An 8,275-nucleotide genomic window follows, 5' to 3' on the forward strand; every position below is an offset into this window, starting at 1 on the left:
CTTAATACTTCTAAATCTATTCCAAAAACAACCTTCGTAGGAAGTCTTGCAATAATCTTGAACAATTTTAGCGTACACGGAATCACGGCCATAACTGCGTTTATGGAAGTAACATAATACAAACAAAAGAATACATATATTATAAAATAATACTAAAAAGCCTAAGTTAAAAACCAAGATCACGTATAATCATGCAAAGTATGAATGAAATACTAAAACCAATAATTTGAGAAGAAAGGAAAATCTTCAATTTTCCAAATATGCTAGCAGCTATTTAAAAAGAACCTATTTAAATGTAAATTATTTAAATATTTCTAATATTTATTTTAGAGTAAAGTGTGTGATTTACACCTTTATATATTAACCTTTATTTATTTTAAGAGTAAACTGGTTCATTACAAGTATTTGATATTGTCACCTTTATTTATTTTAGAGTAAACTGATTCATTAGAAGGATTTGACATTGTTTTTATTATCAATTGTAGAAGTGAGTTGGCAATGTTACGTATTGTTTATATTTTATATATTTATGGTCAAGTGGGCTCATAATTCATATATACACAAATGAGTTGGGCTGCTATATGGGCTTGGTGCTGCTATATATAAGTTCGGTGTGGTAGAGAAACCCTAAGAATTTAAACGCCCCTTTTCTCATATATTTTGTCTTAAGCCAACAAAACTTTATAGCCTCCGCCTAATTAGAACCCCAAACACCTCATCGGAAATCAAATCATCATCTTCTCCTCATCGTATACCTATCATCGCCATAATCCAATCCATAGATCTAGCACCGGCCAGTCGAGGCAAATTTTTCAATACTGGAGGAACTAAACTCACGTATTTAAGGAGAAAAACGACCTTTTCGAACATGTAGAGTTTCTTAAAGAGTTCTAAAATTTTCAAGGTACTTTATCATATATTATTTGGTTTGTATTATAACATCAGTGATTTTATAATATATTTAATAGTTTTTTTCAAGACTTGTGTTTAATTTCAGAAGTTATATGGAAGATTCAGCATGATTATGGTGCGCTCTACTGGTGGCAACGGTTTTCTAATCAAAGGAAGGACATATCCATGTTTATGTAAGCATTTATTTGCCTTTTTTTAGTTGGTAGTTATACTTTCTTAGCTAGTTTGTTGGAATTCAATGACAGAGATAATGTTTTTTGGGGCTTACTTTTAAATTCGTTGTATTTATGAATTTGTTAACAAAGGTGTGCATTTTTATTAGTATAGTTGGAATATTTGACTGTTTAGTGTAGTGGCATTACGCTTAGTATAACATATAATATTTATTTGTAACTTTTAAAAAATGTTAAGCTTGCAGTGAGCATTTAATGAAAAAACTGAAGTTTTTTTTCTAACATAAAATCTAACTTTTTTAACATACAAATGCTATTAAGTGGAACATTAACCTTTAAGACACACATTGTAATTATTTTTTAACACTTTGAACGTTTTAAGTTAATTTGAACAGATTTTATACAAATGTTAACTATTTGAACAAATTTTATACAATGTAAAAAGTATATAAAGAGGATTAGTATAATGGGGCAAGGAAAATTTTTAAGTGTTTAAACTTTTTTTTTTGTTTATACTTGGGTGTTATGGAATAGTTTAAAAGATTAGGGTTGCTAATACATTTTTTTAGAGTTATGTTTATATGAAATATCATTTCAGTTTTCTAGATGTGTATTATAAAGAGGTTCTTTAAACACTTTTAAAATAAGCATTAAGATTACAAAAACATCAAAGAACCGAAGCAAGAACTAAAATATCTATGTATCTTAATACATAACAATAATAATATCTATGTATCTAAAGCACATAATGATAAAAAGAGAAGCGTTACCTGTAGTTAAAGAGAATGTAAAAAACTTTACATACTTGTAATGATTACGATTAACATTAGAAATGGCAATGTTTGTGAAACACATAAACAATAAAAAGAGAAACTTTGCTAACCGTGTATAATGACCTTAGAAGTGAGAGTATGAATTAGAAAGTTGAAATATGGTACATAAGACGGTTAGGTATGGGCCTCGTTAGAGGGCCGTCCCCCTCCATTTGGGTCGTCCTACACCACCCCCCTATGGGGCGTCTTGGCAAATCCGTCACAATTTGGACGCTGGAGATGGGCCAGAAAATTGAATGGGGTGGGCCCCGTAAAGGTAACATGCAGCGGTTATAAAAAAAAATTCACCCCACCACTATAAATTAAACCCCTTTTCACCCCACTTTTTTACCAAACTACTCCCACTTTTCTCCCATTTTTATAAAAAAAACCTCACCCAACCTGAAAAAAATATGGATCCCTACAACCCAAATAATCCCAACTCAAGTTCACACCCGTTTTCGTCATCCGGCTACACACCTGTAATGGACAACGCTTTTGCAAATGATGAAGGACAAAATTAGGAAAAAATGGAGTGGGGAGTGTAGTTTTTTTTTTTTTTTAAATGTAACTTTAGGTTTCTTTTTAAGTGTGTTTTTTTTAATTTAAATGTAACTCTAGGATTTTTTAGGTGTGTTTTTTTATTTAAATGTAACTTTAGATTGTTGTTTTTTAGGTTTTATTTAAATATAACTTTTTTACTTTTATTTACTTTGTTTTCATTAATTATTTAAATCAAATAAATAATAATAAAAAATGGAGGTGGAGCATCCCCACACCCTTGGATAGTCTCCAAGGGGAGGGTCCTTCTCTTTTGCCTACGTGGCGCTTATGTGGAGGATAGTCCTTTGGAGACTATCCTCCCCCATACCCAATGGTCTAAGCTTTATCATTTAAAGCATTCATTGGAGCAGTTAATTCTACTCAGCGGTTAACTCAACCTACCACACTCATACACTAAATAATTGGTAAATTTGTTGTAGAAGTAGTTTTTTTTTAATCCGGAGCGTGGGGTAGATGATGGGATAACTTATGAAATAACAATATTTTGTTAAAATTATTATTTTACTGTTATATATTTTATATGACACATCCTTTTTGTTTTTATGAACATAAATTAATGTATATTTTCTAAAAACTATTATTTTTTCTGTATATATGTTATATACTACATATATCTTTTTAATTTTGGTAAAGATTCTTTTACAAAAGGTTGGAGTACATGTTAAAGTTTTTGCCTTTTTTTTATTTTGTCCATAATAAAAGGGCATCATGGGTGATATGAAAATGTGTCTTTTTTGTTTATTTAAATGTTAAAAAACAGGTTTTCTAATTAAAAAAATTTAGAAACGTTTTGGACTAATGCATAAAGAAGCTATATTTTTACCTCACTTGCTCACTTTCTAAAATTTAGGATTAAATACTTTAGATTGGTAATTACTGTTTTTTAAAAAGTGGGCAAATGGGGTAAAAAGTAACTTCTTTATATATTAGTCTAAGACGTTTCTTTATATAAATATCATTTTTTTATGTATTAGAAAAAATGTTTCATCTTCGAAGTCTACCTCATCTTCGGTATCAGCCATCTCATTCTCCTCACCGTTGCTCACATCTATAACTTGCTCCTAATTCCATGTGGCAAGGTTTTCCAATCTCTTGTTGAACCTGATGGCCTTTTGCTTCTATCATAATAACAATGTTAATAAGTTAGTAATAAAATAAAGTGTAGAATAAAAAGTATTTGATATTATGTGAATTAAAAAACTAATTACCAATTCTCTTATTTGGTCGAGATCATATACAAAAGATGATGCGTGTTTGTCGTAAGATGATTTTGTCTCCACAGTTTCATCCCTTCGTAAAGAAAAACATGCATCAATTTATTAGAATGACTATAGTATAGGTGATTTTATTATATTTTAGAACACAAACCTTAATTTCCATAGCAATTTTTGCATCTTCTCTGCTCGGTTGCTGTTGGCCATTTTTTATGGGCGCAAGCTCACATTTGTACGTAATTTCCTCCTTGTATAAAAACACAAAGCATTTCGTTCGCTACAAATATAGACAAAAGAAGTACAATAAGGTTATTAATTGAACTTACATTGGGAGCGGACTGAATTTTTTTATTATGTTTTTATCTCTTTGATGAAGAAAAGGTTACTTTTTTATACATGTCTGCTCGACTTTTATACTTGAATAGAAAACTGTGGCAACCAACAATTGGATGCCACATGTTATGGAAACACCCCACTATCTTCCCAAAAAAACTGTGCAAATCTTTTAACTACCACGTGCTGTGCTGTACACAATTGCATAAGTTATTCTATAACTGCTTGTAGAAGATATATTTGTAGTTTGTTTGCCTGAACTGTAATTTATTTTGTTATGATATTGTTTTTATGAAATACGAATTTTTTAAATCTTTACCCAAATCAGAACTTGGGTTTCAAAATTTATATGTTGTAAATTTTTCCCAACCTTATGTTTTTAACTTTTTCACCATTTTTACAATTATTATTAACATTTACATTTTTATTTTTTCAAGTTTTAATGTTAACATTTTCCCAGGACATAACATTATATATTCTAGGTTGTATTTATCACATGTCTTTTATGCTTTTCCATATTTAGGTTATAGATTTTAATGTTCATTATGTAAAGTTTACATGTTTTTATGCTTCTCCATTTTCCAGGTTGTAATTATATATAATAATCACGGCCTGTAAACATAACTGCAATATATTTTTTTTTAACTTTGTTTAGATTTTGAAATTAGAACGTGGCTTGAACCTAGATCATGGGGCATAAATGTATGGAGCAAAAGAACATGGGGCAGAAATGTATGGAGCAAAACCACCAGCAGGAAAACTGCCAATAATTGCTCTGAACCGCCATGGGAGCGGTTATTTTTGTGAGTTTAAACGGACAGGATTTCATCACAGCAAGATCCAAGGGCTAAGAATGATTTTGTAGTTGGTTGGACTTAATGTGTATATATATAATTATTATAGTTACACGTGGCAAGTTTTCAATGAGTCTAGTTAATTCACATGAATATCAGTTATTTTTTTAATGAATTCTCATTCATACAGAACATATTAACTAGAACATTATTGATCGACTCCTAGTTCAATAATAACTAAACAAGGTCTCCTTGTAATTATTCCTAACACAATAATACATATATTTATCTATTATATTTGTGTCCAATAATTATCCCTATCTATTGTGCGGTGATCAACGGTGGTGTTAATAGGCAGTGGTGAGGGCGGCCGCTGGTGTCACACCCCCAAAATCCACCTGCGTAGTATCACCGCTTGGGAGCGTGAATGACCAGGATCAAGCCACCAATCATATCGAACATGTAATTAATATCAAGTATAATAAATGTAAACCAATCATTCAATACGATAGGTGTTCAAAACATAATCTTAGTTTCAAAGTATAGCGGAAGCATAAGTAAGAAAACCCAATGTGTAATATAAGTTCAAATGTTTAAATGTTTTAACATGGCATCCACGATCTAGGCTCCACAACGACCTGCTCCTCCCTGTGCAAGCTCCATAAGTACCTAAGGTCTCGTAAACCGCCATACGTGGCGATGTGGGCCTTCATGCTAGACCACCAATAAGTAGTTCTGATGTCGTGGTACATTTTGTCCGACCCTGGATGTACCGAGTAGCGAGACTTGTGTGCTTCGTCCATCACAAGCTCTCGTAAACCGCCATAAAGTGGGACCCAAATACGCCCCGTTCATGAACCTTGAGTTGACGAGAGGCGTAGGCAATAACTTTATCCCGCTGCATCAATACACAACCAAGCCCCTGTATCGATGCGTCACAATAGACTACAAAATCATCCGTGCCCTCTGGCAATGAGAGAATAGGTGCGCTGCAAAGCCTATCCTTTAAATACTGAAAAGCCGTTTCCTGGGAATCTCCCCAACGGTAGGTGACACCTTTCTGTGTCAGCATAGTAAGCGGCTGTGCGATCTTCGAAAAGTCTTTGATGAATCGCCTGTAATAACCCGCCAAACCCAAGAATTGGCGTATTTCTGTCGGTGTACGCGGTGCAGGCCAGTTCCTGATCGAATCTACCTTGGACGGATCGACATGAATCCCATCCCTATTCACCACATGGCCTAGAAAGTGGACTTCACGAAGCCAGAAGTCGTATTTAGAAAACTTTGCGTACAATTGCTCCTTTCGAAGGAGTTCCAAGATAAGACGTAAGTGCTGCTCGTGTTCCTCCTGACTCTTGGAGTAGATCAGAATGTCGTCGATGAAGACAATGACGAACTTGTCAAGATAGGGTTTGCACACCCTGTTCATAAGATCCATAAAAACTGCAGGCGCGTTTGTAAGCCCAAAAGGCATGACTAGGAACTCGTAATGGCTGCAGCGAGTTCTGAATGCTGTCTTGGAGACGTCCTCATCCCGGACTCTCAGCTGATGATAACCAGAACTTAGATCAACCTTGGAGTAGTAACTCGACCCTTGCAACTGGTCGAATAAGTCGTCAATGCGTGGAAGAGGATAACGGTTCTTCACTGTGACCTTGTTCAGTTAACGGTAATCAATTTCACATCCTGAAGGTGCCATCCTTCTTTTTCACAGATAATTGGTATCCAAGAGTTCTTGTAGCTCCCCAAGGTGAAGAGATAGGTCGGATAAATCCCCTTATCCAAGATTTCTTGCAGCTGCGTCGATAGTTCTTCCGATTCTGGTGGAGCTAAGCGATACGGTGCTCGAGTTATGGGTGCTGCTCCTGGAGCGAGCTCGATTTGGAATTCGACCTGACGATGAGGCGGTAGACCAGGTAAATCTTTAGGAAACACCTGAGGAAAGTCGCGTACAACTGGATGGTCTTCCAACTTCTTTTCTTTCGCTGATGCGTCAGTAACGAGAGCCAAAATTGCGGTGTGGCCCTTCCGCAAACATTTCTGAGCCTTCAAGAAAGAGGTGATGCCAACCACAGCACCACTCTTGTCGCCTTGAACTTCGAGAGGTTCTTGACCAGAACGAGGAATGCGATCAACCTTTTCTTTGCATAGGATTTCTGCTTGCTGTTGCTGCTGGCGATTCCGATTTGCAGGCCGTGGGCTCCTGAATCCTTAGCTTCATGGCCCATCTTGAGGCACCTCTGGCAACGTCCCTCGTTGCACTAACCACCGTGGTGTCTGTTGCATTAGTTTCACATTGGGTGAATTCCCCGATATCCACCCTGCCCCTGACCACCAGAAGTTGGCTGACTCGGCTCTGGTGATCACTATTCTTGCGCTGCTGCTGTGCTTGAGACCGAACGGTAGCTGAACCCTTGCTGGAATACTCATCCCATTTCCGCTTGTTGTCACTAGGAGTAGCGGGAGTAGCAGAAGTGATAGCGGTAGTAATAGCGCTGATACAACTAGGCAGCCTGTTCTGTTCCACTGCCTGATCCGTGAGGCGATGAGCAAGACACTGAATGTCTTGGATATTGTCGAGGTTAGCCGATGTAGCATGGCTCTGAATCTCTGAGGCTAGACCCTTGAGGTACAATTCGATACGCTTGCTTGGAGGGTCCACCATGGTTGGACACAAGATGGCCAGTTCGTTCGGCCGTTTCGTATAAGCATCAACTTCCTGACCCCGTCATTTTTCAAATGGTAAGGCTCCACTTCCAACTTGTGGATGTCAACACGCGTGCAGTATTCCCTTTTTGATGAGTTCCTTAAAATCGTTCCAAGGGATGGCGTTAGCAGCTGCCAGCCCTAATATCTGAACTTGCGTGTTCCACCAGGTTAGCGCGATTCCTTCCAACGTAACAGTGGCGTATTTGACCCTGCGAGCCTCAGGGCATTCACACATCTCGAATACCGACTCGAGCTTCCCAAACCAATGGAGTAGTCCCACTGCTCCTTCTGTGCCACTGAATGTGCTTGGACGACAGTCCATGAAGTTCTTGAATGTGCAGACAGGTTGCTGTGCGTTCTGACCCGTTGCGCGAGAAAGATAGGTCAAGGTTAAGCGCGAGAGTTGGGTCACGAGGGTAGGATCTAACATCCTAGGATAGGTCTGGAATGGCAGGTTATACCTCCTGCTTGTGCGGCTGCAAGCGCCGCAACAACTTGTTCGTTAATGAGAGCCGTCAACTGGGCTTGAGTCATGTCAACACGTCCAGACATGATCGAACAGTAAAGGTAGCATAAGTATGAATGGTTCGCGAGTAGTGCGATGACAGAAAAGTGTAGGCACATAGGTGTTCTCAAGCAGTATCAAGTAGTGAGCAAAGTAATGTAAGCATACTACGAGCAAAGTTCTATGCAATTCTAGCAAGTAGGCAATAAACATAAACCTTATTACCTAGGATGTTGAGTCTTGCACGTGGAGCGAAGCG

At 36.9% G+C, this 8,275-nt stretch overlaps 1 long non-coding RNA gene across 2 annotated transcripts; it reads left to right on the forward strand.

Moving 5' to 3' along the window:
* The first annotated feature begins 623 nt into the window (after nucleotides 1–623).
* Nucleotides 624–4,977, forward strand: LOC110930341. Of its 2 annotated transcripts, none has more exons than XR_002587758.2 (3): nucleotides 624–904; nucleotides 998–1,085; nucleotides 4,664–4,977. It is a non-coding gene; the product is annotated as an uncharacterized LOC110930341 (long non-coding RNA). The 2 variants fall into 2 exon arrangements; XR_002587759.2 differs by having other exon boundaries at nucleotides 4,677–4,977.
* Nucleotides 4,978–8,275: the final 3,298 nt, after the last annotated feature.

The sequence above is a fragment of the Helianthus annuus genome, chromosome 3, assembly GCF_002127325.2.
Source record: "Helianthus annuus cultivar XRQ/B chromosome 3, HanXRQr2.0-SUNRISE, whole genome shotgun sequence".
In the NCBI taxonomy this organism is placed as follows: Eukaryota; Viridiplantae; Streptophyta; class Magnoliopsida; order Asterales; family Asteraceae; genus Helianthus; species Helianthus annuus.